We start from the raw sequence: 14345 nt of genomic DNA, 5'->3' as shown, positions 1-14345 counted from the left end.
CTCTCAGGTTTGAGTCAGAAACTGGTCTAACCTGTCATTCAAACCTATAAGGGCTTTATTAAATTATCTAAGGTGAGGTGAGGGGCAAGCACACCCCATTCATTTCCTTGGAGGGGAAGAGAGACTGACAGCAAAGAAAGCTTACACCCAAAATTCCCTCCAATATTCAAACCGTGACCCTTTTATACTCTTGATATTATAAGAGAATTAAGACAAATGTAACTGGCTTTTAATAATCTCTTTAAAATTTAGCACCTTGTCTGATATCTCCTATGGAATATATTATTTCTTGTACTTTGTTACCTTGGCCAAAACTTCCATTTTATCAATTCATTATATTACCATACCAACTGACTAAAAATTCTACTCTAGCAAATCAACCCTAAAAGAATACTCCAAAATACCCAAAAGAAAAGCCATGTTCACAAAGATTTCTATTGCAGCTCCACTAAAATAGTGAAAAATTGAAAACTTTTCACTTAAAAAGTGAAAATGTTTTCAGTTGAAAAATTCAAGTATTTAACCATATGATAATGACTAGGCAAACTATGGAACACCCACTCAATAGAACCCACATATCTGTTAATAATCTGAGTTAACATAGGAACTTTCTTAGGTTATAATGTTAAGCTGGAAAAAAATGTCTGAAACTGAACAAACAGATGAATGTGTACAAAAAAGCTCTGCACAGAAAAAGTGAAAAAATAAAATTAAATGTTAATAGTTTTCTTCATATGATGAGATTTCCAGGAATTTATTCTTCCCTTTCAACACGAATTTTCCATGATGAACATTGTTACTTTCATAATCAGAAAAATACAGCAACTTTTTTAATGTGCGCTCCTGAAAGCCCACCCTGCAAAATGCGTAGATTCATCTCTACATGAGGCTCTAGACCACGTCCTTTGAGCCAAAGCACCACACTGGAGTAGAGCAAAGCTCCAAGACTGGAGCTTCTTTCTTCTTTCCCCAAATAACAAAATAAACTGGCCATTAAGTGCTTTAGTAATATGCACAAATAAACCTGACATCTGGTGATGAGACACTGAGCTTTCATCTCACTGCCCAGGAAGGATGTTTGAGGAATAATGGAAAAATATCAAAGACTGAATAATTAACTACCCACTATTTTTTTAATCATACAAAGTAGTTCTCTAAAGGCTGAAAGAATACTGAAATTTTTGTTTTTAATCAATGCACCAGGTAAGGAAGCACAGCTCCGAAGGACCTTATCTGGAAGCTTCAGCAATTAACCTTACCCATGTCTACCACTTTGCAGAATTAGTTTACCTGCCAACCTGAATCTGCCAGGACTCTCCCAACTTTTTAAGTATGAACTCTGGCAATTCTTCAAACCAGTCGATTGGGCAGCCTGTCAAGAAGAAACTACTACCAACCATTACATTTTGTCTTTCCTAATGGAATTATTGGGAAATATTTCAGGTTTTTAACATTTTTTAAATGACATGTTTATCGATTCTTGCTCTCTTTATGTGCATTATACACAGCACTGGCATCCCATGTCAAAGTGCCGAACTGTACAACCCAAAACTCACCACCACAGTGGGTAACTTAGGTTATTAGCAAATGTCACTAATGCAATTGAATAGCGAGTATTAAAATAAAATGTCTGTCCTTAGACCTTCTTGAAAACCTAAAATAGTAATTATATGCATTAAATGATACTTTTTGACAATGAAGCTCTTAATTTTTTAAATCCAAAGTGACCTTTTCTACAATTTCTGAGCAAAAACGGAAAGAAACTGCAATTAGACTATCGGGACCATGTTATCATCATCCATCTTCTTTCAATCCAAAACAGTGGGTGATATCAGAGGGAAAGTTCTAAAGTTCTTTAATTGCAACTAATTCCTATCGACCTCCAGCAACTTTAGCAAAGCTCAAAATAGCAGATAATAGGATGATTAATGCTTTAATCCCCTAACAAAGGGGTGCTGAGCCTGTTACTATCGCTCATTCTCTTCTCAGGTTTATTTAATTTTGTTTTTCTTGATTCAGAACAGTTGCTTTTAAATGGAAGAATCATGTCTAGCCCAACAATGTGCTTGCTACTTTCAGCAAGAGGAAATATTGATCAAAAATAAGACAGAAAAGTCAGAGATTCTGTTAGAATCTGAGAAATGTTTCCCTCATTTTCATAGTGCTATGATATTTAATATGTATTAAACGTCCCCACTACTTAGTGAGATTCTTTGAGGCCTTTCTCTGCTTCTGCAGTATTTACCAGCATCCAAGCGCATTTACTGCATGCCTGCAATGTGCAGAGATAGAAGAGAAGAATAAGATGTCCTTGTCTTCACAGAGTTTATAATTTCAAACCGAGATATACGATTACTTAATATATGCCTACCAGAGATTAGGAGGGTCATGACTCAACCAGTCCTAGTAGTATGGGGTAGATTCTTAGTATGATAAGAATTCAGAGGAGGAAAAATTCAGGAGTTTCTCGAGTGATCTTGGAAAGGCTGCCCCGAAAATGTTGACCAGAACACCTTTGAAAGACAGTTTGAGATTGGATGGGTGGAAAGGAAGGATGTGTGCTAATCCCGTGTCAGATCCATCACTTACCTCACTTTTGGCTTTCCTTGTGGGGTTGTCTGTAAATTCTTTAGACACAAGGGACCTCGATGAGGGAAGCAAATACTGGAGAAAACTGTGGGGGATTCACAGTCTTAACTTCTCCTTCTGCTTGATGTAGAATTTGAGGAGTTGTCTTGGGTTAGGGAAAAAAAAAAGCTTTGGTAGATGGCCAGCAGGTCAAGGGAGCCACTAAAGAGGCACACCTGTGACCAGCTGATGGGGCAAGTGCCATATCTTTCTTGTTAGTGTTTAAGTCTTTACAAACATGCTTCATAGGTCTACATACCCTGCTCTCCAACACCATTCCTGAGGCAAGCAACAGCCAGCTCTAACATTCCAGCCATCTGCACGGCCTTATTTATACGACACGTGATAGGCAAGCTAGCAGAGATTTACTAGCATAGGTCACAAAGATTTTCCAATAGGTTCTCAGCAGCCAGAGGCTACAGAGCAGTTGAAAAATCTGAAATAAATGCACCATTAAAAACTTTTAAATATACGTCACCTTCCTGTACCATCACAGAAAATAATTTCTTTGAGTATGCTTTGTGTTTTGCTTTGTTTTGAAGCTTAAAACATTGTACTTAAGGATTTTGTACTTAAGGATGTATTTGGTCAACACTTTACTTGAAAATAAATGAATTTCTGGACTGGAAAAACAGCAGTCCTTCTGGTTTATTCCCAGTCCATTTGGTCCTCAGCATTTGTATTAGGGGTCTTCTCTTCCCAGCTTCTGTCTCCACTCCCCAAACTGTAACCTTGGAACAATCAGTTCTTTCCAAGACACTTGATTCTCTCAGAATGCCTCTAAAAAGTTGCCACCAAAAAAATATTGTTTTGGAATTCTGTTCATGCTTTTCTCTGCTCCTTAGAAACTGCTGATGGCATATTGATGTCTCTCTTTTTTGCTAAGAAGTGAAGCAAAAGAACTATGAAGCTCAGAAAAAGATTTCCAAACTGGGGCTCCCCAAGGCTGAATGCTCATTATGGTAAAACGAGTGTTTTACCATTTCTCCCTAGAACCCGAGGAAACTCTTCTCTGATTTCCATTATGGTAGATTACAGTCCTGGCACATTTTCTAAGGCTCCCCATTGCCAAATATTGCTCTGAGCTTCTCCCTGGACTGGCCTGGAACTATCTATAAGGCGATATCAGAGTCATCCTCTGGAATGCTAAGGAAGCCAGAGAGAGTGGTGTCAACACTCACTGAGGTACAAAGGTTACTTCTGCTTCATTTCAAATCTAATGAATAAAAACTCAAAAGGAAAATCAGAAGACTGTTGCTGAAATTAGACCCTTAGTCAATATGACCTCTCCATAGCAGTTAATGGTTTGAAAGTATTTTGACCTATGGTTCTTCTTTGGCTCTTCACAACAACTTTGTGGTAAACACAAGGCTCACGGTAGGAAGCCCCCAAGCAGTGTGTTTCCCCTTTCAGAGATCTGGGGCGCTCAGGATCTTCCCTGCCCTGCTGCCACCATCACATCCTGCCGCCTGATGCCAGAACCAAGGCCACAGATGGCCACAGAAGAGCTGCCCAAGGAATGCGAATGTGGGAAGTCACGGTGCACAGCCTGTGGTGCTATCGGTGGCCAGCTGGGCTCGGAGCCCTGGTCTCAAGGCAAGGGAAGCAAAACCGTGTCAGCATGTGGAGACACGACATTACTGCTCCTCTCTCTAGGTCTGAGAAGGATATGGGTATGGTGCCCATCTGAGATGCCAAATCAGGGCACAAATAGTGCAATGAAACTATCTTTTAACTTGCTCATTTTCATATCTCTTTGGTACAGGAATGTCGAGAGGCAGGTATTTGGGGTCTATGGAGGTCAGCACACCAGAATTGGGGCTTTATACACACGCTCATGAAAGGTCCAGATGTGAAGCTTGGCAGAGAAGTTCAGTGACTTGCTCAAGGTCACACAAGCATCAGAAAACAATAAAAAATAATAATAATAATCTCTCCTCTCATAGGTTTCATTTCTTTTTTTTTAAAGATATGCTCTTTTTTCTTTCTTTCTTTCTTTTTTTTTTGGTGAGGAAGATTGGCCTTGCGCTAACATCTGTTGCCAATCTTCCTTCCCCACCCCCCACAAAGTCCCAGTACATAGTTGAATATCCTAGTCCTAAGTCCTTCTAGTTCTTCTGCGTGGGGTGCTGCCACAGCATGGCTTGATGAGTGGTGCTAGGTCCACGTCCAGGATCCGAAGCAGTGAACGCTGGGCCGCCAAAGTGGGGCACACAAACTTGACCACTACGCCACCAGGCTGGCCCCCTGGGCTTCATTTCTTAACATTTAGAAGTGTTCTCAGCTGACAAAGCATTTTGTCAGGGGCAGAGTAACATGAATTAATTTTTGTTATTAAGAATTTGCAGAGCACTTTGAAATTATATGATCTTCCTTCTCATTTAACCACTTTTCCCCAACAACATCTTTGAAAGGAGAATTGTAGCTTCAACCTCACTTTTCACATGAAACAACTAAGACACTTACGCTGATAAACTGATGGACAAGAAAGGACTAGAAAGAATGATCAATCTGATGGAAGAAATTAAAGTAATATAGAATAAAGGAAGTCCATTGAATGTGAATGTAATTCAAGAAATTTTCTGATTTCAAAAGTTCCCTGTCTTTGTGAAGGTGTCATTATTAAATCTAAGCCAGAGACCTTGATGATTCCTAAAGGGAGGAGGGGTGTTAAATGAATCACAGAGCAGGGTTCTCCAACTCAAAATGCTCTCTAATTATATGGAAAATGAAGCTCTATCTTTATTTTTTCATTTGAATAAAAATAAAATCCCACTGAGTTATTCTTCTCCTGCCCCATTAAGTTTAGATTCATTTGTCACCTCAATGATTGGAAGCACAGTAATTCTTTTTCTCGAGATTTGATCCCGGATTGGTGACTAGTGTGCTTTTGAAAGAAGAAAGTTCAAAATATAAATGATGTATTCTCATCGATTGTAGCTTTTAAGCTGGTAGCACCTAAAATGAAAACATCGCTTTCATATTCACTCAAATAGCGCTTTTTACATAATGGGCACCAGGAATATTATCGAGTTTTTTATTACGTGAATATTTTGGTTGAAAGCAGAAAAATGTCAACGCTGCTAAGTGAAACAATTAACCTATTGAAAAATCGTCCACCAGAAGTGGTACAACAGCCATTGCTCAGACAGGTAAATGAGAGTGTATAAAGCACAGTAAATGCGCAGAGGAGAGAAAAACCCTGCTCTGTGAGGAATGGATGTGATGACCTGAACTGGTCTCCTCCCCTTTTTTCTTTTGACGGCTCAAAATTCTATCTCCTTACCTTGTACCTTGAAAAAAAAAAATGACCTTTTTTATGTCAGTCATTCTGTAATGTAATTGCTAGTCATTAAAGTCATTTGGCTCAACACTAAGACAAGGCAACCAGCCTCGTGGTTCTGTGCAGTTTAGTAAGGAGCAGGACTCACAGGCTACACAGGGACAGGAGGTGGAGGTGTTCCAGAAATCATTTACAGGAGGAGCCTAGTGTAATCTCCACCCTTTCCTAAGTGTCAGTATAAAAGGTCAGCAGCACAAATGCCCTGAGGTGCTGAGGAAGAGAAGGAATCAGCAGCCCTCTCTGCCTGTACCCCCTTCTATAAGCCACCTGCACCCCTGCAAAAGTGAGGCTCCTAAACCACTACAGTAGACACGTTAATCTGCTCAAACACCCCCCATGGATCCCTATTGCCTCCATAATGATGTGCGAGGCTTGGATGTAAATATGCACAATGACGTAATCCTACCCTTGAACATAGGTTTCTCACATGTTTCCTCTTGTGTATATTCATCCTCCTTGACCTTTCCATGCCTTGGCTCCACGTGTTCCTCCTGCCTACAATGGTCCCTTCCTGTCTGCAAAGTTTCCTTCATTACCCAGCTCAAGCCATAATTCCACGAGGTCTCACCCACTGCCCCATTTCAGAGTCACCTCACTTCTAAATATTTGTCCTCGCCATTGACTTGCCATTCAGCATACGCTGCCCAGTTATACCTTGAGGTTATAACTTTAGTGTAACCTTACTGGAGGAAGGACTATATCTCAAGCAATATTTCTCCCGCATGCACCATGGTGCCCAGTATGGGGGAGTAATAATAATACGATACATTCATAGAGCACTTTGGAACAAACAAGGCACTTTCTCAGGCAGCTCTCAAGGCAGCCAAACTCCCGGCAACATCACCGCTGGCCCCCACCGTCCCAGCCTCACCCGGAGAGCTGCCAAGCCGCCACCATTGTCACCTTTAACTCTCTGTCTGAATTTTATAGATGAAGGCACCAAGACTCAGAAAAGCTGATTCTCCTGTATTTAGGAGCCCGTGAGAACTGAAGACAAACCCTGGTCTTCTGACCGCGAATCCAGAGATCTTCCTGCTTTACCGCTCTACTGCCGTGAGAAGCGTTGCAGACATTCTTGTGGATTTGGACCTTGGATATCAGCACCCCCACCAACTCCAGTAATTTGGTGGAGGAGCGAAGATGTGTGTGTCTGCGTGTTGTGTCAATAACTGAGTGGGGGGGATAAAAAACGCTGAAGTAGCAAAGGGAGAAAATAAAAACAAACGAACAAATAATAGTTATGACACTTAAGGCTTCCAAGGTCTAAGCCTGCCACTAACTACCAGTTGTTCTTGGACAAGTCATCTTTCTAAGCCTGAGCCTCCTTATCTGTGAAACGTGTGGTTGAACAAGATAAATTTCCAAGTGTCTTCCAGCTCTAACATTCTGTGAGGCTGTGTTTGGCTTGGAAGGCAGTTATGCCAGAACCTCACCCCTGCCCCTTCCTGAGCCAGCATCTAGCGACCTAGCAGCTCGTCACCCACGCACCACACTCACAACCTTCACGCTGCCGTGGAGGAAGTCCATGCTGAAGCCTGTCTGGATGCCCGACCCACAGAAAAGAACCCTTTTTAGCCTTGCTTCAAATCCCTACCTGGTGTTCCAACCCAGGGCAAAGATGGTATGACCCCAAGCCCCGTGTCCTTGATCCCTCAGTCCAAAATAAGAGTGCACAAGCCTGGGAAAAAATGGCACTACACTTCAGACCATAATCGACACCTAACCAAGGAAGACAAGGATATTATTACTCAAAATGCCAGCAAACATCAATGGAAATCGAAGCTGAGGCACCAAAGAATCTTACCCTCCACGGACTTCTTTGTAAAGAGAAACCATGACCTGTCTGGGGTGCTTTGGATGTATATTTGGTTCTGTTTAAGGCAGGAGTACGGACTTCAGAGACTGTCACTGTCTTCCATAAATCCTGATTCTAGAGTTTATATGTGAAAACAATACGACACTCTGAGCTTGGAAACTAGATTCTAGTAAGAATTAGCTGTGTAACCATGAGGGACAATTAATCTTTTTGCACTGAACAATCCCAACTGTGAAATGAGGAGGGCGGCTGAGCAGAAGGATTTTAAAGTCATTTACATGTCTAACAATCGATCATTAGATAATAATGATAAATATTATTAATGAATTTAAAATAGTCTCTTCAAATACATTTTTTTTTTTGGAAAATTCCAAGCTGATTTTTGACTGATCTTTACAGCTAGAGGACAGGGGTATTAAACTGTATATTCAGTGAGTCCAGCACACAATTTTTTTTTAAATTTTTTTCCTTTTTCTCCCCAAAGCCCCCCCGTACATAGTTGTATATTCTTCGTTGTGGGTCCTTCTAGTTGTGGCAATATGGGATGCTGCCTCAGCATGGTTTGATGAGCAGTGCCATGTCCGCGCCCAGGATTCGAACCAACGAAACACTGGGCTGCCTGCAGCGGAGCGCAAGAACTTAACCACTCGGCCACGGGGCTGGCCCACACAATTTTAATAAGTTAACTGCTACGCATAATGAGTGTTATTCATCCAGGCCCAGCTATTTCCCTGAATCTTTACTATGATTTTAGACAGGTGGAACCTCTCTGGGATTCTGTCTGAAAGAAAAGGGAAGCTCAAGAAGCCCGCAAGAAGCCTCTGTCAGAGCACTGCTGGGAGCAGTAATGAAGCAAAGTCCCTTTCCATGAGTTTCAATTCCAATTGGTGGCCTTAGGAAGGGCTGGAGGGAAGCCCAGCGGACGCCAGAAGAATACATTGTCTTCCTATCTTTCCCACTGACCACTGGATAAAGAGAAACGGGTTTCAACTGGCTTTTCTTCATTTTTTCCAGCTGTGAAATAAGGTAAACTGACAGTCAGGAACTCTTTCCCCAACAAGCGCGGGCTGAGCAGCTCCATCTCCATCTCTTCTGCAATTCCCAAACTGCCTGCAGGAGTTTTCTTTTGCCGTATACAAGTTAAAACAAACTTAGCTGCTTAAAACAACACACGTATATTATTTCATGGTTTCGGTGGCTCAGGAGTCTGGGCACAGCTCAACTGGGTCCTCTGCTTGGGGTCTTACAAGGCTGAAATCAATCTGTTGGCTAGGCTACACGTTCATCTGGAAGCTCAGCTGGGGCAGAATCTGCTTCCAAATTCATTCACGTTGTTGACAGGATTCACTTCCTTCTGGCTGTATCAGTGAGGGCCCTAGCTTTTTGCTGCTATTGGCTGGAGGTCACCCTCAGGTCCTGAAGGCTATCTGTCACTTCCAGAGTCCACTTGCAAGATGGGCTTCTCCAACATGGCTACTGACTTCATGAAGCCCACAGGAGAGTTTCCATCACCAATCTACCAAGACCAAAGTCATGTAATGTAACACAGTCACGGGAGTGACATCCTATCACCTTTGTCATATAAGTAACCTAATCATGATAGTGACATCCCATCATCTTTGCCGCATTCAATTGCTTAGAAGCAAATCACAGGTCCTGCCCACAGTAAAGGGGGGAGTATTACACAAATCTATGAACATCAAGATGTGGGTTCACTGGGGGTCACCTTAGGGTCAGTCTGCTACACTGGCCCCTAATAGCAATGTCACCAGCAGGCCCTGTAGCTGAAGCCCTCCACTCTCACAGCGAATTTCTCCCTTACCACCCCGCAACCGCTCCCCAATCACAGTTGTTCTGACAGCCCTGAGGGTTGAAGCCAGGCCAAACTCACAGTAGACTCTGTCCATTCATTCTTCAAATTCTATGTATCTCCTAAGACCCTACAGTATTGTAGTGGGTGAAATATTGCCACACACACACACACACACACCAAAAAAAAGATGTCCAGGTCCTAATTTCCAGAACCTGTGAATATATTTGGTTAAATGGCAAAGGAGAATTTAGGTTGCAGATGGAATTAAGGTTGAGAACCAGCTGACCTGGAGATGGAAAGATTATCTTGAATTATCTGGATAGGTCCCATATAATCACAAGGATCCTTATAAATGGAAAAAGAAGGCAGTGAAGAAAGTGTTAAAGTGATGCAGTGTGAGAAAGACTCAACGGGCCAATGCTGGCCTTGAAGATGGATGGACAGCACAAGCCAAGGAATGTGGGGACTTCTAGAAGCTGGAAAAGTTAAGAATGTGAATGCTCCCCTAGAGCTTCCAAAAACGAGCTCCACCCTGCCAACAGCTTGATTTTAGCCTAGTTAACCCCGATTCAGACCTCTGACCTCCAGAACTATAAGATAAAAAATTTGTGTTGTTTCAAGCCACTAAACTTGTGGTAATTTGTTACAGTAACAACAGAAAACTGAAAACTAATACTATTAGGATCTGGGGACACAAAGATAAAAGAGACATGGTCCTTGCCCTCAAGAAGCTCTCAGGCAAGTGGGGCGGGAGATCAAAGGCCATCTCAGGGGAGCGGACGGAGCTGCGATTGTCCTCAGCACCGAGGTCAGTTTTTCAGCACTGATTACTCCCGATCCCTCCCGAGGCCATTGCTGGGCCTGCTTGTGGCTCTGGGACAAGAACTTTCCCCTCTTGTATAACACAGAGGTGGCCGCCTCACATATTAGAGGGAAAAAGGACAAGGTCTGACACATCCAATTCAACACACAACTATACAGTATTTTACTAAGTGCCAAAAACAGGAGATACAAAGATGAATAAAACAGATCCTTACCCTCGGAGATTTTAAAGTCTTGAGGAAAACAGACTCATAGATTCATAAATTTCATTCCATGTTAAGCACAGTAATAGAACTATGTACATGGTCCCTTGGGAATACAGATAAGAAGGAATTAATTATGCTGAGAAAGATGGACAGGAGGAAGCGATATAAAGTTCCAGAAAGAAGGTGACCTGTGCAATGGATCTTGAAGAGTCATTAGGAGGATGCCAAGTAGACAAAGAAAGTGAAGCAGAGAGAACAACGTGAAAATGCATGACAAATAAAAGAACATGTTGTATTTGGAAATCTGAAGTAGCCCGAAGTAATTAGAACCTGGGATACAAGCGATGGGCAGGATTGAAGGGATATTAAAATACGACTGGCAAGGTTAGGAAGAGTTGGTGGAGAAAGGACCCATAAGCCATGCCCACAGCCTTGGACTTGGGGATACATAGTGACCTTGCCATGAAAAGCACAGCCCCACGTGTGTGTTACAGTTACTCTGTGACAGCATGGAGCCTGGACTGGAGAGGCAAGACAGAAGCAGAGATATCTGCTTGGAGGCCGCTGCCATGGGCCATGAGAAAAGTTAGGAGGACTTGACCCAAGGCAGTGGATGTGGAAATGGAGAGGAAAAAGGGATTTTTGAAGGCTATGTTTGAAGTTTGAGTTTTGAGCAAATGAATTTAATATGGGAGGTAAGGGGAAAGTATTAGAAAGAATTCCTTCCAGGTTTCTGCTTAGGCAGCCCAGCGGGAAGCGATGGAGTAGAGCATGCTTCTCAAACATCAGAAGGGAGCGGGCTTCAGAGTGGCCTGCAGTTCTTGTTAAAACGCACACTGACCCCCCACCCCCCCCCACCCCCGGAGTTTCTGATGCAGGAGACCCTCGTTGGGACACAGCTGTGAACCAAGCTCAGGAAGGCAACAGAGGAGCAAGTTTTAAGAAATGATAATGCAATTAAATTATTTAGTAAGGAAAGAATGAGCTGTCTGAATTCCTTAGGGGAAGGAGCTATATAAATTTAAGCTGTGTTATCTTTAAAAGAAAACCTCTGTCAAAGGCCAATCAGGCTTGGATTAATTGGTTTTATGTTATCTGAGAAATTTCTCAGAGAATGATAAGTAATTGACCGGAATCTAGCAGCTACTTCAAATCTAGAGCATCCTAATCTCAACTGTGACAAGGTTTTACCAAAGTAGAGACTGATATAAAGTGGGAGATGCAGCAATTTCTTAGCTTCCAAAACAAAAATTGTTTAATTATACATCAATGACCAAAATAATCATTTTCTTTCATTTAAGGGGAGGGAGACGGGAAGAGAAAAAATGCTAAAAAGTGAAAGTCCTCATGGGCCCTAGAATTTATTTTTAAATCTGAGAGTAGGGAGATTCTGGACGGTTCATACTTATGCCTCACTGATCAACCTTCTTTCCCGATTTTCTTGTTTAAATGCCCACAAGTGTACACTGACTCAAATGTCCACATTTATCTGTGCAAATGCATGGCCCTTGACTTTTTTATTTGTTTTACTGTATAAGCAATAAAGAGATTATTATTAACTGGAAAGTTATGGTTTAAGGTCATAAGTTTACAGATCCTACTGAGAGCTGAAGAAAAGATTGACAGTCCTGGACAACCCAGGCTCATTTGTCACCTGCATGTGGTTATGAGGACACAGGCTTTCTAACCTGTACAGTCAGTTAGCCAGTTGGGGAGAATTAACTCCAGAACACAGGCCTCCCATTTCCTGGTCCAGTTATTGCCACAGCTCCTCCAATCTGAGCGTCAGAGGTGGCTTGGACACGAGCTGGTGAACCCTGTGTTTGTTGACCCCTATGTTTGAGCATGCTACTCTTACCTGTCTTCTGTTTTCCAAACATAATGTGAACGCGTGGCCACCAACTAGCCATCAGTATGTACTGAGCCATTTTTCCAGCCCCAGGAAAGAGCTTGAGTCAATGTTTTCATCCTCTCTTACAGACTGATGACACAGTATCACAGTTGGCAGAATTTAAGAATTAGTTTCATAGGGATGGAGGAATACTTCTCAATGTAAAACTAATCAAAGTGTAAATCAAATTTATGCTCCAGCACCTTACAGCTCAAAGTGAAGTGTGTGGAACAGCAGCATTAGCACCACTTGGGAGCTTGTTAGAAATGCAAGATCTCAGGCCCAGTCGCAGAGCGACTGACTGGGAATCTGAATTTTTAACGAGATGCCCAGGCAACTCATGTGTACATTAAATTTTAGGAAGCAGTGTCCTGGACCTCACGAGCACCACGTCCACAGAGCTTCCCAATTGCAGTGCAACAAACGGGTGACAGTTGTGCTGGGCTAACAATTGCCTCAGCTCTCATCAGAGATGGGCAGGGACTGCATCATTCAAAGCCCCTCAGCCAGCCTGCTCCAGCCCTGTGCAGCCTTGCCCACTTACCCTGGTGAGCCATGCAAACACAGGCTGGAATTTCTTGCATGGTCTCTGTGCACACAGGAAAAGGTTATGGACTTTCCACGTACTCTACATGAAAAGATTAAATAACAAGAGCTGTTCTCACCAATCGAGCGGACTTGAACAAGTGTTAGAAACACGAGTTCAGTTTTGTACAGTGCTTTGATGTCATGAAGCATGTCCTAAAAGCATCAAGTGGTCCGACATCAACACTAACAAGACACTGGAATTCTAGAAGTAGCAGGGTGCTGCTTTGTTTCGAAGACTATTTGGTATCCCGGGAGGATAGCTCAACCCACTGCCTTCTGAAACTGACTTTTGGAATAGGTTTGAAGCACATGTTTTTATCTGATGGGAAATGAAAGCCACCACACTGAATTAGAAGATGATAGCAAACTCAAAGAATGAGAGGAAGCCAGGCTTGTCAAATAGCCCCTTACATTTTCTTATTGAGAAAACATCCACATCTTACTTCTTCTCCAGAAAGATTTTATTTTAATGCTTGTTGGAAAGGGAGCATCAGTATAAATAAAAGCAACTCAAATCCATAACTCAGATCTTTGTAAGGCATGGCACTCCAGTACCGAACACGGGACATATTCAGCTGTCTTCATGCCAGCAAAACCCGCATCCTCTAGACACATCTAATACAGTCTGATCCAGGAGTCATTAGCCACACATGACTATTTAAATTTACATATAAATTAGTTAAAATTTAGATACAGATTCACTTAAACTGAACAGAATCAAAAATCCAGTTTCTAATTTGCATTGAATACATTTCAAGGGTTCAAAGGCCACATATGAGTAGTGGCTACCATAGTGGATGTACAGATACAAAATATTTCCATTATCACAGCAAGTTCTATTGGAAGGTGCTACTCTAGACTTTCTAAATAAACTACATTCCTCCCCTAAATTCCTGTGAGAAAAGAGGCAAAGGGCCCTTCTTTATCCCATCATTATTCTTAACACAACTGACTTAAGTCCCGTAAGATAAAATCATGGGCCAACCACACATTTGCTCTCAAGAGCCTCCTCCTGTCTCCCCCGCCCCCTGGATTAGGAACTAGTAAGACCTCCCCCAGTGCTGGAGGAGGATCATGGACCTGGGCACACTCCAGGAGAAATAGAGTTGGAGTTTTCTAACCATGCCCCACATCCTCCCTTCACAGGAGAGTCTTGAAGCATGCCCACTCCATCACTATTCCACCCAAAATACTCCACTAAAATGGCCACCATTAAAAAGAATTAAATTATGTCTGTT

This window comes from Equus quagga, chromosome 4 (genome assembly GCF_021613505.1).
Source record: "Equus quagga isolate Etosha38 chromosome 4, UCLA_HA_Equagga_1.0, whole genome shotgun sequence".
NCBI classification, from domain to species: Eukaryota; Metazoa; Chordata; class Mammalia; order Perissodactyla; family Equidae; genus Equus; species Equus quagga.
Note: the sequence above shows the minus strand (reverse complement) of the source record.